Raw genomic sequence first — 21848 nt, 5'->3', positions numbered from 1 at the left:
GATTCAGGCATGTGAATCTATGAAAGATACCAATACTGGATAACTGAAGTTAGAGGTAAGTAACTCATTTTCGTATGCAGCACCCAAACAGTAAGAAAGTGAAAACACAAGATATATGCCACACTAATTTAGAAAAATGCAATATATTTTAATAAATAAAATGAGACTGAAACAACAAACATTCGTTCAGGAGAACCGAAAATATGCAATTTTAAAACTTTAAATAAAAATAGTGCCAAGAATCAGAAAGCGCTAACTGTGGGTATCTGATAGACTGTTAGTGTCTCAAGTTCCGACTGACTACAGTGGATACAGTGACCAGGTTAGTTCCACTAAAAAGGTTACCTTCTCAGAGTCCTGCATGCAGAGTTCAAAACTTCAGCATTTCACAGGAGGAGCTCAACTGATGCCAGCCAAGTTTCTAGGACCTGAGGAGGTACCTGTTTGAGGAACCCACTCGAGCAGGGCTGAGACAGGGCCATTTGCAGCAGGTCAGCTGGGCAGTTGCAGTGAGGCCTCTGGAGCTTGTTGTGTCCCTGTAGGTCTGAACAGGTCGTCAGCCAACTGATCCTTGGAGTTACGCAGGTTGTCTTGGGAGAAGGTGTCTGGTCTTCCTTGTCAGAGAGCAGAGCAGGGCAGGCCTCAAGCAACAGGGGAATCCTCTGGGGAACAAGGCATGCCTCAAGCAGTAAGACAGTGCTCTGGGGTATGAGGCAGTCCTCTTTCTGTAATGTCCACAGTTCCAGGAGTGTGCTAATGAGTAGCTCAAGAAGGGCACTATTTATACCTGGTGCCACCCTTTGAAGTGGGGGAAACTTGTAGTCCACCCCACATCTACTTCTGGAACTTTCCTTTTTTCCCATTTCTTGCCCTGCCCAGGCTCCAGGAGGTCCAGGGTAACAAAAGGCTGGTGTTAAGTTCCTTTGTGAGTGTGCTGGACGCAGCCCCTTGAAATTTTAGTGGAGCAAGGAACAGCTCCGCCCACCCCATTTTGGCAGGGAATCCCTATCCCAGCTACACCCAGGTCCTGCTTGTGCCCTATATGCATTCCTGATGAGGGGAGCAAGTAACAGACTCAGATAGCTGGAAACTCTTAGAATGCCTCAAATGTTAGGGCATAAAAATGCCGGCTTTCTAAAAGTGGCTTTTTCAAAATTGTAATCTAAACTTCAACCTAACCATTAAAGAGTAGTTTAAATTACAATTCATTTGAGCCCAAACATAAAATTTCTACTTTTTCCCATTGAAACGTTAGCACTTACTAAATGTTAAAAGGTAACCCAATGTTATTCATTATGAGAAGTAGGCCTAACGGTAGTGAAAAACGAATAGTTTGTTTTTCACTGCCATGACATATAAAACATATACGTACATGTCCAAGTTTTGAAATGCAGTGCACTGTGCCTTATGAGCTGTCTAGGGTCTACCTTAATTAGGGGTGATTTTTTCTATTAACCGGAGGTTGAGTCCTGGCTGAAGATTTATTTTGCCACGTTGAATTGTCAGTTTAAAACTGCACACAGGCTGCAGTGGCAGGTCTGAGACATATTTTAAAGGGGTACTTAAGTAGGTGGCACAATAAGTAATGCAAGCTCACCTGTGGCATTTTATCTCCAGGGGCCCAGGGTACATTTAATACCACTTAACTAGGGACTTCTAAGTACATTAAATATGAGCATTGGGTGTAAACCAATTTTACTATGTTTAAAGGTGAGAGGTCAAGTGATTTAGCAGTGGTAAAGTGCACAGTCCTAATGCAAACAAAAACTAACTTCAGCAGCCAGGAGAGAAGGCCAAACGTTTTGAGGAAGACCTGTTGGGTCTAAGAGCCAAGATAAAACCTTGTTGCAACTTATTGTCGGTGCCAAAATACTTGTATACCTTCCATCATGACATGGCTTTTGCTTAACCCAAGTCACCCATGCCAGGGCAATTTGACTTTCCCCAAAGTTTTGAGCCATCAATAATGAAGCTTACCAAATACATTACTGAAATCAATAAAGCAGCAATCCAACAGCATGTCTTTTTTTTTTCTTCTCTGAAGTCCACCGAAGTCCAATGCAAGATATCCCATTCTGACAGCAAATTATTCAAATGTGCAAACCAGGATTTGGTCAAAACCTTTCCATTTAGTTCCAGCAGGGCATTCATTTTAAATGTATTTACATCACTTTTGTACTTTTATTTTGAAACAGTGCCATTAGACGGCCCCTCCATACATAAGGATAACTCTTTATACCAACACCCATTGAAAAAGAGGGATAATTACTTTCACCCAAAGCTTCAAAGTGTTCTGTAGCACCTCTAGCGCTGGGCCATTTAGACCTTGGGCCCTAAAAGAATAAGAATCTTTGATTAAAATCTCTACATGTTGTCCATATAGTATAGGGAGACACCAGATAGCTGCATCTTTGTGTAGTGGGGACCGACTGACCAGTTCTTTCTCCATTTAAGTGTAGATGATGGTTTATTTATGGGAATTAGGAAATAATACGGTCTGTGTAAGTGTCCTGAGGGTTCAACATTCCACTTTTTATAAAACAAATGTATAGGTTGCTTGTGAATAAATTATTTGATTTCTAAAGTGCATGGCAACCTAAAGGGCTTAGTGGCACAGATACCGACAGGCAGCTGCATTACACTTCAAAAATAATTGCAGTACTGGTACTTGACACCAGCCAGACTGAATGAAGGGAACCCGGACCGTAGCCCAACTTGCTGGGGAGGCTGTGACGAGGAGGGTACACTGACCCACTGTATTGCCTTGCCCACTTGTGTAATCTAAACTTACGCACACCACTTACTTACACAGAAACTCCAACACTCCTCTGGAGGTAAAATGAGCTTTATTCGTATCGTAGACAAGGGCAATAAGTCACTGAAGCTAGTAAGTTCTTAGGCACCAAGTGAAACAATGAATACACCACACGATATATATACAAATACGAGATCTTGAATATAGAAATATAAACAGTTAATGTACCAAGCACCTCACCAGATGCGTCTGCACCGGAGTCTTCAACATCCCTGGCCAAGCACCGAAAACACCAAGTCGGGAACCCTGTAGAGACTGGGGCACAGGAAGTAATCTCTCCGGGCACCAAAGTCGTCCTGCGAGTGCGTCCACTCCAAGACTGAGTTTCTGAGCTCCACCCCACAGACACCGCTTTTTATAGTTAAATCAACACGTTCGAGAACCCTCTGGCAGGCGATCTCGCCCATCTATCCATCATAGGTGCTGGCCGCATCTCTGCGTCAGATCCACCCATACAGACCTGGCCAGATTCTGCTTGGGTGCGCCGAGGCAAAAGACATTCCTTTCCCTGTCTCCGACCTTGGAGAGCCTTGCACAGCGCATCCTCCCGCTGTCCTAGAGATAAGCATAGAATGCACAAAAACAAGCTCAATTTACAAAATAACCTCACAAGGTATGTCTTGCACCAGCTCGTACTGGTTTACGCGAAAAACATGTTTGTTACTGCTGAAGTGTAACTACAGGTCAAAGCAGCCCAAAATGGAGATGCACTGCAACAAAATGGAAGACCAGAGCATCACATGGAATCGAGGTCAATATGCCGTTTAGCACGTGTAACGTGTAAAATGGCAAATGCAATACATTCCACCCCTTGACCCTCGATTCACCCATCATATCCCATTGGCCTAAATGCTATGGATCTGGGACGAAGAAAGGAGAGAAGATTAGGAATACATTGAATACAACAACATAATGAAATAGAAACACAAATAAGCACTACGATAACACCCAAGATATAACGTAGCTGTCCAAATTTAGTTAACCACCCAAACAACCAATCCCACCATCCTTGATTAGCGTTTTGGGTGACACCTTTCACTAAATCTTTTAAAGCATTAATATGCTCATGGATAGATGTAGAATGATCAGATAAATTGAAACAACAGAGTCCATCAAAGTCCTAGCAACCGTGGTTGTGTTTTAACAACAAATAGTCCACAGTTGCCCTATTCTGCAAAACAGCTTTTTTCGTTCCTTGAACATCTAATAACAATCAGCTAAAGCAGCAGAAGTATGATTGAGATTCTTCACAATTAAACAGGCAAGCTTAGCAATAGTTCTTGCATTATAAACGGACAGTCCTGGCACTCCTACAATGGAAATAGCCAAGCTAGTATACTCTGCTCTAGAAAGCAAGTCAATATTGGAGTCACAATCCTCAGGTAATTGAACAGCTGCTCTAGAAGAGCGAATATGTGTGACAGAATGCATGGGAAAAAGAATAAGACTTAATCGTGATAAGGCACAAGGTCCTCCGGTTATATTAGCTGGTATGTAAGTGTATGAAATATTGCAGCACGAGAACAGCCATCCCTTAGATAATTTCACATGGTTAATATGGCTAGCGGTTAATACTGTATGATTACAGACCATATGATTGGTAACATTACTGCAAAAGCTGTCATGTCGTGACTGACCTAATGTTTGTTGATCAGTGGTCAATTGTGTGCTTTTCTCTAGTTTTAATTGGCCACACTTGCCAATTTTGGCAGGGTCACAAGTTAGTTGATAGCAAACATCTCCAGTAGTGATGTTGTAGGTAACAATACTCGTCATGTTTCTCCAGAGGTTATCTGTAACCTCCGGACAAAAACGACAGTACTCATATAGACTCAGATGTGTTTGAACATCAGTTTCCTCCACTACCCTATCAAAGTTAGTTTGGTTGAAGATGTGCAGAAGCACACGTGCAGGGGTAGGTACGGCAACAAGACAAGTGGATATAATATCAGCTGTACTCTGAAGATTTCTCATACAGAAGTGGGAAGTGTTCAGCACATTCCCGGCCAAGTAGGTCCAGATGTTATCCGGTTGCTGCAACAATGCTGTCATCCGACTCGGGCGGTTGATCTCCTTCGGCATCCCCGGGCCCTCCCGGACCCCTCCGGACACGCCCAAACACAGACCACTCAGCGCAAGCATCGCAGCGGCAAGCCATGCTGTGATCTAGAAACCGAAAACAAACTGGTATAATCACTCTCGTAAATAACATTTTTCAGCAGGTACATTTTCCCACTTTTCCTGTCCGGGTCTCATGATGACAAGGATATTATCCTTTCCCTTAGCGATTAGTTCTGCAGGTTCAGGAGGTTTGTTTGGGGACTCTACCCATACTTTCGCCCCTGGGTTCTTGTCAGTGGATCCAAACCCGCCCTTTCCTCGCACAGTTAGAAGGGCTGGGGCCGTCCCCTTCATGACATTTACTCCATAAACCGGCATGATGACCATTTGGGCAACTCCATCACCGGGTTGCACAATCAGCTCATTGTCTCCACTGTTCAATAGAATAACTTTGATCTCCCCCTGGTAATCGGCAGCGACCACCCCTCCCAGAACCTGGATGCCTTTAAGGGCAAGTCCAGATCGAGGAGCGATCAGTCCGAAATGCTCTGGGGGAATTTGAACTCCCAATTCCTGTCTCAATCAAGGTAATGTCTCGTGGTTGCAATCAATAGAGTTTCAGGGCATGTAAATCAAGACCAACAACCTCTGGTGTGGCACAATATGGAGCTAAAGCTCCGGGAGCTGTCTCCCAGTACAGAATCGTGTTTGTGGCCACATGGGGCTTGATCTGTAAAGCTGGGGTCAACATGCGCATTAAAGGAGTTTCTGCATTGGCAAGGGGTCGGTTGTTCAAAATTTGCAATGCATCAGACAAGTGATCCCTCCACCCCTTCAATGACCCATCAGACAACGTTTTCAACTGCTCTTTCAACAAACCATTCATTCTCTCAATCAAACCCGCTGCCTGTGGGTAGTAGGGTATGTGATAGATCCACTCAATGTTATGCTGCACACAAAAATCTTGCACCATCTTTCCTTTAAAGTGTGACCCATTGTCACTCTGGACCTGCAAAGGAATTCCGTAATACAAAATCAACAAATTCAAAGTTTTCAGAGTGTTAGACTGGGTTGCTCTCTTACATGGAAAGGCGATGAGATAGCCAGAATAGGTATCCACCACCGTGCATGCATACTGACACTGATACTTAACCAGACCCCACCGCCAAAGCAAGTCATCAAAAAAGCATATTGGGTCTGGATAAAGGGAGAGGAAGCAAGAAACCCTAAGAGAGGTTCTCTCACTAACTTGGTTCTTGAGCATAAGCTGGTGGCAAAATCTGAGCAATACCTTGATTATATTCAATGCCCCCGCGATAGAACGCTCTACATGAAGTTTAGGTTTGGGTCCCTCCCACTTAATTCTTGGGTTGCAGGGTGGAATTGTCAGGCTCCAACATCTGCTGACTGCCCTGGGTGCCCTGCCCCTAGTGAATCCATTCCCCATTTCCTCTTTGCATGCCCAATGTACAGGGCGGCCAGGAGGAAGTGGCTCAGACCCATTTGCAGGAATCTGGGGTTTGAGAATTATAGGGTGGCACTCCGCTTCCTCTCAACTGATGCCTCGTCCCTGGTGGTGGTCTGCGGGGTAGCCAAATTTTTGGGGTGTGCCCGGTTGATCCGTTCCAAACTGTTAAAATCTCACAAGAGCCCGGTCATTGGAGACCCATGAGCATTCGTCCCTGTTACATCTTGAACTGTTTCTATGTTTTATCATCTGCCTATAATCACTTTTTTAAATCTTTTAATATCTGTTGTATATAAATGGATTTTAGGATGCTCGTAAATGTACATACTTTTATGATATTTTTTATATCGAATAAAGTGATACAACAACAAGCATACTGACATCCTCGACTCATTGGCATTGGCCTGATGAAATCAATTTGCCATATTTGCCCTGGCAACTTCCCTCTGCCTAGTTGGCCTCTCACTACCTGCGGAACCGGTCTGTGTTGGGTATGCTGACAAACGGGACAGTGAATGATCGCAGTTTTAATCAATTCTAGGGGAATACACATCCCTCTACTTTCTGCCCACCTGCTAGTGGCTCGCTCGCCCGAATGTCCGCTTTTCTGATGCGCCCATTTAGCCATGCCCACCAAGTCAGAATCCTGCGTCGCCACCTCAGCTTCACGAATCTTCGCATCTTGGTCTGCAAAGGAATTGCACCAACGCTCTAGTGAGTCAGCCGGGCAATGAGCATCAACATGATAAACTGTGACTGTACTCTGGGACAACAATTCCCAAATCTCCTGCCACAACTCCTTTCCCCAAACCTCCCTATTGTGAATCATCCAATTGTGAGCATGCCATGTGGGAAGCCAAGTGGCTAACCCATTGGCCGTAGACCATGAATCAGTATAAATGTGACATGTACCAGGGAGCTCTTGCTTTAAAGCCTGGTAAACCACATACAATTCTGCGAACTGACTACTTCTTCCCTCTCCAGTAGTCGACAGCAACTTTTTGGTCACAGGATTGTATGACACCGCCTTCCAATGTCTCTTGGTCCCTACATATCTGGCTGAGCCATCTGTAAACCACACATGCTTTTTGTCTTCCGCGGACAACTTTGAGAATGGCCCGCCCCATTTCACTGGGGACTCTCGTACTCTGGGTACATCTTGCAACATTTCTGCATCTGCTACTGGAGTCTGTGCCACTTGCTCATGCAGCACTTTGGTACCTTTAGGACCCACTCGTGCTCTGTCTTGTTTGTACCACTTCCACTTTATGACGCTAGCCTCCTGTGCATGCCCAATCCTGTGTGTCTTGGGTGAGCTCATCACCCATTGCGTGATAGGAATTTCAGGTCTCAAAAATACATTGTGCCCCAGGGTTAATTGCTCGGTATCCACCAGAGCCCAATAACATGCCAACAACTGCTTTTCAAAAGGAGTGTACCGCTCTCCAGCATCAGGTCGTTTCTTTGTCCAAAACCCTAGGGGGACCTTCTGTCTCCCCTGTTTTTGCCACAGGCTCCAGGTCGCATACTGATCCTGGACTGTTACATTCAAATCAATGCTTCCCTCTCGTATGGGCCATAGATCCAGGGCACGCTGTATAGCCTCCTTCGCTGACTCAAATGCCTGTTGCTGGGCCTCCCCCCACTCAAACTCATGCTTCTTCCGTGTAACCTTGTACAGAGGGGCCAAGATCTGACTCAAATGGGGAATGTGCTGTCTCCAAAAATCAAACAATCCAATGAAACGCTGCGCCTCCTTCCTGTTTCGCGGCACTGCAAACTCCTTGATCTTTTGCCTTACTTGTGGCAGCACTTCTCTATGCCCCTGATGCCACTGAATACCTAAAAACTTCACACTCTGGGAGGGTCCCTGCACCTTCTCTGGGTTAATCACCCTCCCTTTGCTTTGCAAATGCTCTACAATTCTGTCTAGTTGAGCCAGCACCTGTTCTTGGGTCTCTCCTTGAACCAACACATCATCAATGTAATGGCAAAGTTGTACTCCAGGAATAACTGACACCTCATCCAAATGCTCTGCCACCAACCGGTGACAGATTGTGGGGCTATGTAAATACCCCTGTGGCAAAGATTGGAATGTGAACTGCCTACCATTCCATGAGAAGGAGAATTGTTCCTGGGACTCGGGAGCAATTGGAATCGTGAAAAAAGCATTGGCAATATTAAGCGCCGCATACCATGTCCCATTGTGTTTCTGAATTTTCTCAATCAAAGTGATGGTGTCGGGGACCGCGGCTGTCAACGGGGGCGTAAGCTTATTCAGCTCGTGGTAATCAACAGTCATACGCCAGCTTCCATCCGGTTTGCGCACGGGCCACACAGGGTTATGCCACGCCGTGGTAACCGGTCTCACCACCCCCGCCTCCACCAAGTCCCGTATGGTTGCGGTAATCTCATCATGTCCCCCTGGGATCCTGTACTGCTTCATGTGAACCACTTTTGTTGCTTGGGGCACCTTCACTGGGGGAATCTTCAAGCGCCCCACCCTCACAGCAGCCACCGAGAGGTACTGCTTTGACCCAAACTGATAGCATCCGTCATCTAAATATAGGGTCATACCTTTCAAAATGTCAATACCAATAATGTACTCGGGAATGGGCACAATCAAGACAGTGTATGCTCTCTTGGGAAGTCTGCCTATTTTCATCTGAATTACCGTTTGCACTGCTGGTGTCTCCTGTCCACCCAAACCCGTGATAGTAAAACACTGTCCTTTAAATTTTCGTGGATTGCCATGTATCAACGTGGCCTCCGCTCCGGTGTCTACTGAAGCCCGCACCTCCTGAACGTTTCTATTTTTCCAATAGATCTCAACCCTCACATGCAGTCTATTATCTTTGCGAGCCCATCCCTGCACCGGAGCTTGGCTCATTTCCTAATCTAATTTTCTCCTGCGCAGCTATGTATCTGCCCGGCGCAGGTCCCGGCGCAGATCTGAATACAATGTCGGGTAATCCTTAGGGAACAACTCCTCCTCTTCCCGGTCCCCATCTGAATCTGTGCAATCTCGGTCCCAACCTTTCTCTTTTGTCACTTTCACATGAGATTCCCTCTCTCTCTCTCTCTCTCTCTCTCCTGACTTGCTTTGTCGTGCTTCTCCTCAGACTCTGCTTCCCTACGACTTACTTTCTTGTTATCTTTTCTATTCACATGCCTACTCCCCTCCTTCTTATCCAGTCCTCGCTTACAGTACATTTCCCACATACTTTTGGTCTTAATACCATCAATCTCACTCCTTGACACCCCATCCTTTAACAGCGCCAAAAACATATCACGTCGGGTTACTCGGTTGTTGTCAGTGCGGGACTCTGAGCGCGAAGCCCTGTCTGGCTTGTTCCACTCCCCAAGCTCTCCCAACTCACGGATCGCCTCAACTACTTCTCCTATGGTATTACCAGTTTGGTTAATCAACAAAGTTATTATCACCGTTTTGTATGCGTGGGGTGCCAAACAAATGATTTTATTCCGTATTGACACAGTCATTCTCTGACCCACCAAATCATGCGCCTCACCTATAAGGATTGCCAACTTCATTCCCTCCTCTTTAATTCTCTGCATGGCATCTCTCAGGGTGAACCATGGATTTTCATTCCCGGGCCAGTCTGACTCTGTGGGATACCTGTAACCACGTCCCTGCGCTGCTACTTGCAACAGGGTAATTTGGTCATTACCATTGTAATTCCGAAAATGTCCCTGCACAGTGGGATCAGTACTGAGAGTGCAAAATTTGGCAGCATCTCCACTGTCTAACATTACTCCAGAAGCGCCTTGATCATAGAGGCGCACCATCCAAGTTAATAGTGCCTCGCCAGACTTCTGTCTAAATCCTTCTAAAACACCACTGATCTCCTGCTGAGTAAAATCCTCCAGACTATTTAACATAACCCCATCCGGGTTATGTGGACTGGATTGAAGTTTCCGTCTTAGAATGGGCTGCACTTCCACTCTCTTGCTATTCTTTACCTCCCCCTCCTGTCTTTCTCTCTGAAAAGGCTGCTCTCCTTCTGAGGAGAACTCTGATGATTCCCAGATGTTAGAGTCCCAGGTGGATGGATCAAAATCTAAGTCTGCTTTGGCAATCGCTAAATGGACTGTTCGAGGCATATGAGCTGCAGATCACACACTAAGGATAAGATCGCCATCTGGTGTTGGGCTCGGATGATTGCACGTTGTTGTTGTCATTGGAAGAAGTCTTTGGTCACGAGATTGGTGACTCCTCCCCTGGACAACAGTGCGCATGGGCATCCACTCCATCCTCAGATTGTTTTTTTCCGCCATTGGGTTCGGATAAACTTTTTTCCGCTCCAGCAGAAAACTTCTAGCAATCAGACCAACTCTCAAAATTTGAAAACTCGATGTCGAAATCCACATCGGACCGGATTCGGACGCGGCTGATGGAAAGGACACCTTTTAATAAATGCCCCCAATGTGGAGCAAAGTTTCCTCATAGTGATCACCACGAGGTCTGTAATTTGTGCCTTTCACCAGACCACAACGAATCCAGCTTTCCAGCCTGTGCCGCATTCCGTTCGAAGAAAACTATCCGGGACCGAAGAGCTCAACGCCATATCATGGCCAAGCCGGTTCCGGAACCAGAAGACATCTTTGCACAGGATGTCCCTGACGACAAATCCGAAGATCTCCAGATCGTGTCCGAGGCCGACGATTCTGATCCGGGGCAACCTGTGAGTACCAGCCCCCCTACCCCAACACCACCCAAAAAGACATTGGTCAAGACTCTGCCAGCTGGGCCCAGTCGCGATCCAAAAACATCTTCAGAAGCCCCGCCCTCGGGCCCGGCTCCGAAGAAAAGTAAGCCTGCAGGTGGCTCGGGCTCGAGCAAACCTCATGTCATTGTGCCTATAATACCTTCGGCACCGAAGCAGGCTCCGAGACCGAAATCTCCATCGGCCCCGAAACGTCACTCGGCACCGACATCTCCACCGGCACCGAAACGTTCTTCGGCGCCGAGGTCTCCACCGACACCGAAAGGTTCTTCGGCACCGAAAAATCCACTGGAACCGAAAAGTTCTTCGGCACCCAAAACATCCTCGGTGCCAAAACAAGTCCATAAAGAACAAAAATCAAAAACAGAAACAAAAAAGTCGGCGCCAAAGCCGCCTTCGGACAGTGAGGAACTCTTTCGGCCTGATCCAAAGCAAAAACGGATTTACATAAATCCAAAAACTGGATATGTCACAGCGGTGCCCTACAAGAAAAGGAAGCTGGACACAACACCTCCTCCAGCACCTCCAAAGAAGAAGGACTGTGCCACTTCACCCATACGTCCTTCCTCTCCTACATTACCTCCTATTCCATCCCCCCACCCCCACCGCCTTCACCTCTACCATCTCCTTCTCACACACCACCTCCACAGGATGATGATCTAGGGGGAGGGGTAGACCCAGATTTCTTTACTGATCCCACTGATCCTACTGATCACTTTACACTCCCGGACACAGCACCAGTAGATGACTGGACTTACCCTATGCCTGATATGCCTGACCCCACTCCATACCCCTCAAAACCCTCCCCTCCTGATGACCATTTAGGGTTCGGTCAGCTTATAAACAGAGCGGCATTGTTTCATGGCGTCACCATGCACACCGACACTCTTGAGGAGGATTTTCTCCTCGACACTTTTGAGCAGTCGCAGAAGATAGTTCACATTCTACCCATGATTAAGGGAGTGATAAAGCATGCCAATGAGGTTTTTAAAGACCCTGTCAGGGCCAGGGTTCTCAACCCCAGAATAGAAAAAAAATACAGACTGGCGCCACAAGATCCTGCGTACATCAAGGCGCAACTCCCCCTAGACTCACTAGTCGTATCAAATGCCAGAAAGCGGGCGAACTCCCAAACAACCGGAGACACGCCGCCCCCAGACAAAGAGTCTAAACTCTTGGAGGCTTCCGGCAAAAGGGTTGCCGCACAAGCTGCTAACCACTGGCGTATTGCCAATACACAAGCCCTATTGGCTCGTTATGATAGAGCTCATTATGATCAACTAGAGGATCTCTTGCAACACCTGCCTGATCCATACAAAACACAGGCCACTGACCTCATCCAAGAGGGCAAACTAATATCCAATGCCTCCATTAAATGTGCATTAGACGCAGCGGACACCGCCTCTAGGGCAGTCAACACAAGCGTATTGCTTAGACGCCACGCATGGCTGCGCATTTCCGGCTTCAAGCCGGAAGTCCAAACCACCATTCTTGCTCAACCCTTTAATCAGGAGCAACTATTCGGGCCTGCAGTAGACACTGCCCTAGAAAAAATGAAGAAAGATAATGAGACTGCCAAATCTATGGGAGCATTGCAGTCTACTCAACCCAGAGGCTCCTTTCGTCGCTCCTCTTATAGAGGAGCTTCCAAAAATGTGGGAACAGACAACTCTTCCACCTTCAAAGCATCAGGTCAAACATCCCCTAACAGAGGATATTTTAGAGGAGGTTATCGGGGAAACGATACTAAAGGCCGAGGAAGGGGCAACAATAACAACACCCGCACCTCTCCAGCCACCAAACAGTGACTTGCCACCACTCCCCCCAGACCATTCCACTCCGGTCGGGGGAAGACTTCAACAGTTCCTACTTGTCTTGAATACCATCACTACAGACAGGTGGGTAAGACAAATTATCCAATCTGGCTACTGCCTCTAACTCATAAACCCACCCCCAAACATACCACCCAGGCACTGTCCCATGACGTCTCACCACCTCACGCTCCTCAAACATGAAATACAGTCTTTGCTTCAAAAACACGCAATAGAACCTGTTCCACTACAACATCAGGGCACAGGAGTATATTCCCTATACTTCCTCATTCCCAAAAAGGACAAAACCTTAAGACCCATACTGGACCTCAGACTACTAAACCAGTACATACAATCGGATCATTTCCACATGATCACTCTCCAACAGGTCCTTCCATTACTTCAACAAGGAGACTTCCTTGCCACATTAGACCTCAAGGACGCATATTTTCACATCCCTATGCATCCCGCTCACAGGAAGTATCTACGATTCGTGGTAGACGGTCAGCACTATCAGTTTACAGTTCTCCCATTCGGAGTAACAACCGCACTAAGGGAATTCACCAAATGCTTGGCAGTTGTGGCAGCGTATCTCAGGAGACAACAAATCCATGTCTTCCCCTATCTGGACGATTTGCTCATAAAAGCCAATACTCTAGACAAATGCGTTTTCCACACTCACCGCACTATTCAAACCCTACACAACTTGGGATTTTCCATCAACTACCCAAAATCTCAACTACAACCCTCCCATGTAAATCAATACCTGGGAGCCACCATAAACACATCCAAAGCCATAGCTTATCCCAGCACAGCCAGGATAGCCAACATACAGAGTCTCATCAAAAAATTTCAAACACAACACTCTCTCCCCGCAAGAGTGTTCATGCAACTCTTAGGCATGATGGCGTCATGCATCTCCATAGTACCCCACGCACGCCTTCAAATGCGTCCCTTACAGGAATGTCTAGCACAACAGTGGAACCAGGCCCACAGACAACTTACCGATCTGGTGTTGGTGGACAGCCGCTCACTTCGCTCGCTGAAGTGGTGGAACACCATCAACCTGTCCAAAGGGTGGCCGTTCTTAGAGCCTCTAACACAAGTTGTGCTGACCACCGACGCATCTCTCACAGGGTGGGGAGCCCACCTCCTTCAACACACCACTCAGGGCAGGTGGACCACTCAACAAAAACAGCTCCACATCAATCACCTAGAACTTCTAGCGGTGTTCCTAGCACTGAAATCCTTCCAAGTGCATCTACAACACAAGAGTGTCCTCATCCGCACGGACAACATGACCACAATGTATTACATACAGAAACAAGGAGGGACACATTCTCTACAACTGTCCCAACTTGCGCAACAAATCTGGAGATGGGCAATTCCCCAAAAGATCTACCTGCTAGCAGAACACCTCCCAGGGGTTCAGAACCAGGTGGCCGACCTATTAAGTCGCCACACACAGCAGATACACGAATGGGAACTACACCCCAAAGTCTTACTCCCATTCTTCCAAAAGTGGGGATAACCAGACATAGACCTGTTCGCCACACAAGAAAACGCAAAATGCCCAACCTTCGTCGCCAGGTTCCCACACCCACGGTCAAAGGGCAATGCAATATGGATGAACTGGTCAGGCAGATTTGCGTACGCTTTTCCGCCTCTCCCACTCATTCCATTTGTGGTACGCAAACTGAAACAACAGTCGCTAACACTCATCCTAGTAGCTCCCACTTGGGCACGTCAACCCTTGTTCACCACACTTTTGGAACTATCGCTAGTTCCACATCAAAAACTGCGTCTCTCCCCGGATCTTTTAACCCAGAACCATGGAGAAATCAGACACCCAGATCCTCAAACACTGAACTTGGCAAACTGGCTCCTGAAGTCGCTGGGCCCGATTCACAGAATTAACTTAAGACAAAATCCTAAACTTAGTACCATTTTGGTATTCACAGAATGCACTTACTACTTCTGGTATTCACAGAATGAACTTACTACTTTTGCGATTCACAGAATAAACTTACTACTTTTGCTATTCACAGAATGGATTTACGACTACTAACTTTACGTCCGCACTCGGGCCGGAGCTTCCGGCCCGGAGGCGGAGCTTCCGGCCCAGAGGCGGGGCTTCTGGCCCGGAGGCGGAGCTTCCGGGCCAGAGGTGTGGATTCCGGCCAGTGGCGGAGATTTAACCATGGCCAAAATCTCCACCTCTGGGCCGGAAGCCCCACCTCCAGGCCAGAAGCCCCGCCTCCGGGCCGGAATTTCCGGCCCGAGTGCGGATGTAAAGTTAGTAGTCGTAAATCCATTCTGTGAATAGCAAAAGTAGTAAGTTTATTCTGTGAATCGCAAAAGTAGTAAGTTCATTCTGTGAATACCAGAAGTAGTAAGTGCATTCTGTGAATACCAAAATTGTACTAAGTTTAGGATTTTGTCTTAAGTTTGTTCTGTGAATCGAGCCCTTAGAGTTCGGGTACCTCAACCTTCCTCCAGACTGTATGAATATCATTAAAGAAGCCAGAAGACCTACTACTAGGGCATGCTATGCTGCAAAATGGAAACGATTTGACATTTACTGCGCTAACAATGACATACAACCACTGGATGCTTCCATCCAAAACATCATTTGCTATTTACTCCACTTGCAAAGATGCAATTTAGAGTATTCCTCTATACGTCTACATCTAGCGGCATTAGCAGCCTATTTGCACAATAGACAACACCTGTCCCTCTTTAAGGTACTAGCCATTAAAGCATTTATGGAGGGTCTTAAACGAATTATTCCTCCAAGGTTACCACCTTCCCCGGTGTGGAACCTTAATATTGTTCTAACAAGGCTCATGGGTCCCCCATTTGAACCAATGCACAAATGCGAACTGCAGTTCCTAACATGGAAAGTGGCTTTCCTCATCGCAATCACATCCCTGCGAAGAGTAAGTGAAATACAAGCTTTAACTCTCGAAGAACCCTTCCTACAACTACATCGTAACAAAGTGGTTCTTAGGACGAATCCAAAATTCCTCCCTAAAGTCATTTCCCCTTTCCATCTAAACCAGTCAGTCGAACTGCCAGTCTTCTTCCCTAATCCAGACTCAGTAGCTGAGAGGGCACTTCATACCTTAGATGTTAAGAGAGCCTTGCTGTATTACATCGACAGAACCAAACCTTTTCGGAAAACCAAGCAACTGTTTGTTGCTTTCGCTCCACCACATAAAGGCAACCCTATTTCCAAATTGGGTATCGCCAGGTGGATAGTCAAATGTATCCAAATATGTTACCAAAAAGCTAAACGCACTCTTACCGTTCCCCCTAGGGCGCACTCCACGTGTAAAATAGGGGCTTCTATGGCATTCTTAGGGAACATCCTCTTAGAAGACATTTGCAAAGCAGCCACATGGTCTACTACACACACCTTCACTAAGCATTACTGTGTTGATGTGCAATCCAAACAACAAGCTTCAGTAGGCCAAGCTGTCCTAAAAACTCTATTCCAAACTGCTGCAACTGATACAGGTGACCACCGCTAGGGGAGACACTGCTATATAGTCTATCCTTAGTGTGTGATCTGCAGCTCGAACGGAATATGCTACTTACCAGTATGCATCTGTTCTTGGCATGTAGAGCTGCAGAGCCACACACGCCCACCCGCCTCCCCGAGACCTGTATCCGTTCCAGCATTGTCTTAATTAGACACTACACATGGACATCCTTTCTCTTTACTTCTTATACACTCCATCATTTCCCATCATGGCGAAAAACAATCTGAGAATGGAGTGGATGCCCATGCGCACTGTTGTCCAGGGGAGGAGTCACCAATCTCGTGACCAAAGACTTCTTCCGAAGACAACAACAACCTGCAATCATCCGAGCCCAACACCAGATGGCGATCTTATCCTTAGTGTGTGGCTCTGCAGCTCTACATGCCAAGAACAGATGCATACTGGTAAGTAGCATATTCCTTTCGCTTTCTCACTCTACCCCTCCTTTTCCTGTATCTGTATTCAGCGACACGGACTGCAGCCCGTTCTGCTATAGTCTGATATGTTTCTAATTTGTCTTGTAATAGCTTATTCTGACAGGAGAGCATCGTAGACCTATTCTTAGCTTCAACGAGTTGTTTTTCTAAGCTCAACTGTTCCCGCTGGAGAGATAAGCATTTGTCAAAAACTTGACGGTTGGCATGCAACAGAGCCCAACCTCTGCAGCTCACTGCATATAATTCTTTACCTTTTTCCACTGGAACCTTCTATAAACAATTTAAAACATCTTCTGGCATTGCTTCGCCCAAACAGTCAAACCAGCTCTCACTTAATCCTGTGCTTTTAGAATACTCACGCGCCAACGCAGAGTATGGCGTCGCCTCCCATCCAGGAATTTGCATGGGGGCAAAAGGAATTTCACTTGGTGCCAAGGAACCAAAACCACCTTTCGTCTTTTTAAACCTGTTCCTACCTGCATTATTTACGTATCCTGCCCGACTACGCCAAAATGTATTGCCTTGTCCACTTGTGTAATCTAAACTTACGCACACCACTTACTTACACAGAAACTCCAACACTCCTCTGGAGGTAAAATGAGCTTTATTAGTATCGTAGACAAGGGCAATAAGTCACTGAAGCTAGTAAGTTCTTAGGCACCAAGTGAAACCATGAATACACCACACTATATATATACAAATATGAGATCTTGAATATAGATATATAAAAAGTTAATGTACAAAGCACCTCACCAGATGCGTCTGCACCGGAGTCTTCAACATCCCTGGCCAAGCACCGAAAACACCAAGTCGGGAACCCTGTAGAGACTGGGGCACAGGAAGTAATATCTCCAGGCACCAATGTCGTCCCGCGATTGCGTCCACTCCAAGACTAAGTTCCTGAGCTCCACCCCACAGACACCGCTTTTTATAGTTAAATCAACACGTTCGAGAACCCTCTGGCAGGCGTTCTCGCCCGTCTATCCATCATAGGTGTTGGCCGCATCTCTGCGTCAGATCCACCCATACAGACCTGGCCAGATTCTGCTTGGGTGCGCCGAGGCAAAAGACATTCCTTTCCCTGTCTCCGACCTTGGAGAGCCTTGCACAGCGCATCCTCCCTCTGTCCTAGAGATAAACATAGAATGCACAAAAACAAGCTCAAGGTACAAAATAACCTCACGAGGTATGTCTTGCACCAGCTCGTACTGGTTTACGTGAAAAACATGTTTGTTACTGCTGAAGTGTAACTACAGGTCAAAGCAGCACAAAATGGAGATGCAATGCAACAAAATGGAAGACCAGAGCATCACATGGAATCGAGGTCAATATGCAGTTTAGCACGTGTAACGTGTAAAATGGCAAATGCAATACACCCACCTGCTCTGGGACTGTAAGGAAATGACGGGATACTGGACTGCCATCCTAGACGACATCGACAAACAATTTGAGACTGAAACACCCCGCCTCCCTGCCTATACACTATTGGGGCTCCCTAACCCACTCACTTATCCACTGAAGTCGACCAAAGGGAAACAGATGGGCCTAGCGATGGGAGCAGCTGTCCAACACATACTCTCCCGATGGGGCACACAGACCCGACCGACACACACAGGATTGTTACACAAATTATGGTACATCCTTGGTATGGAAAGAATCCAAGCCACTCTAACGAACTCAGCAGACTCATTTAGTACCACCTGGCGTCCACTATTGTCCCTGTTAGCGTTGGAATTCAATGAAGTAACATGTCCAAAATACCTCCGCCTTCTTCGGCTCACCCAAGTTCAGTCGGCAGTAGCGACCAACTAATATGTTGTACGAAGTTGACCTTCCACACAGAGACCTAATGAGGTCTAGATTCAACACACCGGTTCAGGGTTGGGGGGTTGTGAGAGGGGGAGTGTTTGGGAGTCTTTGTTCTTTTAGGCCTTTTCTACTGTTTGGTGGGTTCAGAACCATATCCTTCTCTGACAGCTCAGGCTTCCAACCGCACTGAAGAAACTCAGTTGGGCTCTCACGGGTATAATGTGGCCGGGCTGGATGGGGGAGACCAAGTTGATGAAACACTGGAATGCCCGCTGTATGTAATGTGCTCTTTTATTTGCCTGAAAATCAATGAAACAAAGTTGACCATAAAAAGAATTGAAGAAGCAAATGTTTTTAAGGCCCTGGTCGAGGAACAGGTAGTTCCAGTGCTTAGGAGGTCATGTGTCAAAAGGAAAGTCTTCCTGCACAGGCCCTTATGATACATGGATTAATCAGTAGACATGCAAAATGGGGGCTATGAGGTATGACTGCAGAATCTGGGAAAGGACTAAACTTTCACGTAATTAGAAAATCCTGTGGGAGGATATGCAGGCATATGGAATGGGCCCTCTCCTCTATAGCTAGTAGAGCTCTGAATGCTTCCATTACATGATCAGGTTTATAGAAGTTACTGTTCATCCTGACAACAAACTTATTCTTGCAGTTTAGGACTGTCAATAAATAAGCAGATAGATCTTGGTACAGGTGGCTGCTGGTGTCAACTGTGCAGAGAACAAAATCCGCAACAGTAGATGCCGAATTGGTGTTTTGGGTGGAATGAGAGAGTTTTCATGAAGGAGCCCAAGCATATGGAAGCAAAAGTTAGCCACAGCACCTGAGCCTACGATATGCGTCTCATCACGGAGTTGGACAAAACTGTTCCTGCCTCTGCTCTAAGATTGGAAAATGTGTGGAGGCCATCTACCAAAGGATAGGACACAGCTTTCTGAATACAATAGTGGCATCAGATAGAGGATGGACATGAATGTTAAAATGTATAAATGACATGGAGTAGCCCTGCAGTACACCAGACTGAATGTCTGAATTATTTGATGCTTTGACGCCTTGTCAGGGGTAGTAAGCGCTATATAAATGCAATTACAATACAATACAGTACCTGAAAAGAACAGAGCGAAAAGATCCGCTAGCAAATGATTGAGATAGTTTCTACACTGTGCAACTAACCCATCTCCATTAATCTGACTCAAAACGCCATGGTGCACGGCCTCATGAGGTGGACTGATCTAAGAGCATCACTACCACTGCAGCACCAACAAGCATGGACCTGACCTTGTCCAGGACTATATGAGGAATTTGTGCTGCATCATTCTTGCCGACTCGCTTTTAACTCTCTGCACTTCAATATCTAATTAAACAACTGCAGATGTACATGGTGAAATGCCGATCAGCGGGCAAGAGAGAGAGCAGGGGCACGGTGGGGCAACTCGGACACCACAGGGAAAACACAGGTCTCGAGAGTGAGACCATGTTTGTCCTGCCGTGAAATGTCCGCAAATCGTCAAGGACCATGAAAATGCATACCTTCCTCTTCTGTCCCAGGTGAAAGCCCATTTGCCAAGCATCCTAGTCCCTGGGTATCTCATTTGGAGCAATACTCCCAGTGAGACCCCATGAACTGAAATCATTAATACAGATAGAACCATATGAACTTGAGGCAATACTCCAGTTTCATGGGTGCAGCAGTCCAGACAATGCATCATCCTTTTCTCTGCAGTTGTGTAGCTTAAACTCGGCCCAAGGACATAGGAATGCTTTGCATGAGCATCAGATTTCATTGAACTAGGTCAGATTGATTTTCTTTTTCTTTTTTTAGGCAGGGGAAATTACATGATATGCCCAGAATCAAACGATATTGAGCAGATGCTGAGATTTGACCCTTGTTTCCCAGTTCCAAAGTCGGCAGCTCTGGCTGTTAGTTCTCATATCGTCTTAGGTCCAGATCTCTTAGTAGTGACCTCCCCTGTAAGCAGATAAAGCTCCATGGAAGGGCGAGAGATCTACTCCTTATGCCGTATTTTCATTGTGATGTTCGTATTTGACAGTAACCAATACTGATGTATGTGATGCATTCTTAATTACACATTAACGTTGAGGGATAGGTCTGGCTAAATTGCATAATAATGCAAAATCTAAGGGCGGCATATGATCCAGAGGCTTGTGTAGATAGTTTAAGGTTTGCAAGGTCCTCGTATAGCCTATAATCTCTACCGATTTACTCAATATAGATGCCTATGTTTCTGTCCACTCTTCCTCATCTTTCTACCAGGAATCAATGCCTGGTTCTGTTGCACTTGAACATTTCATTGCTATTCTGTGTTTGCTAGCACTGCGACTAGTTTCAGCGTTTGTTTGTCATCCTAGTTTGGTTTGAATAATGATGTACCTTATACCCCATGAGCTCATTAGAGCTAAATAAAGTCTAAGATTGCCTTTTGATAATGTGTACAATTCATATTTATATATCCAGTCCTTCTAGTTTAATTTTGTGTGCCTCTGTACTTTAGCTTTCCTTTTACCTTGCCTTCAAGCAAGTCATTTTTTGCCTACTTTGAGGCCAGTATGGCACCGCAAGATGAACTAGGCAACATTACACAATACAAATCTTCTACTGTTACACTTTTCTGGATTGGAAAGGGTCTTGTATTCTGTGCAAGTTGTTTCCCTGTCTTATTCGTTATCTGGAACACATAATTGAAATTTGTTACTGACTGAGCTTTGTTTGTGTTAAGAGGGCCTTTTCCTGGATTTGGCCTGTCCATTATAATGTTGGGTTTTGGTGATCAACTACTTTCTCGAAGTAGCTGCATTAGAAAAAACAAATTTATTATTCAAATAATATTTAGAAGGTAAAAGATTTCCTTATGTTACACTTTTTTGATTAATTGTTTAATATTTACATTTGAAATAGCCAGATTAGAACAGTTCAGTACATTAATAAAATATAGGATCTGTGTTGATGCTTATTACCACACAAAGTAAAGATCGTATTGTGATTTTAGGAATCATTCTGAACGTGGTCAGCCTATTCATTATAATATTAATTTCTTTTTACCTGCCCACTAAAGTAAAAATGCAAACCTAGTTGTGATGTTTCTAGGCTTTGACTGCTTTAAAATAATATCTTAACGGGCAATTT

At 45.8% G+C, this 21848-nt stretch overlaps 1 protein-coding gene across 3 annotated transcripts in view; it reads left to right on the top strand.

The window, feature by feature from the left end:
* LOC146834963 (protein zyg-11 homolog B) overlaps window positions 1-21848 on the top strand; it is a 308674-nt gene that overhangs the window by 227585 nt on the left and 59241 nt on the right. The gene's annotated exons all lie outside the window — the stretch shown is intronic.

Source organism: Triturus cristatus, chromosome 4_2 (genome assembly GCF_964204655.1).
Source record: "Triturus cristatus chromosome 4_2, aTriCri1.1, whole genome shotgun sequence".
NCBI classification, from domain to species: Eukaryota; Metazoa; Chordata; class Amphibia; order Caudata; family Salamandridae; genus Triturus; species Triturus cristatus.
This window is presented reverse-complemented; position numbering and strand designations above follow the sequence as displayed.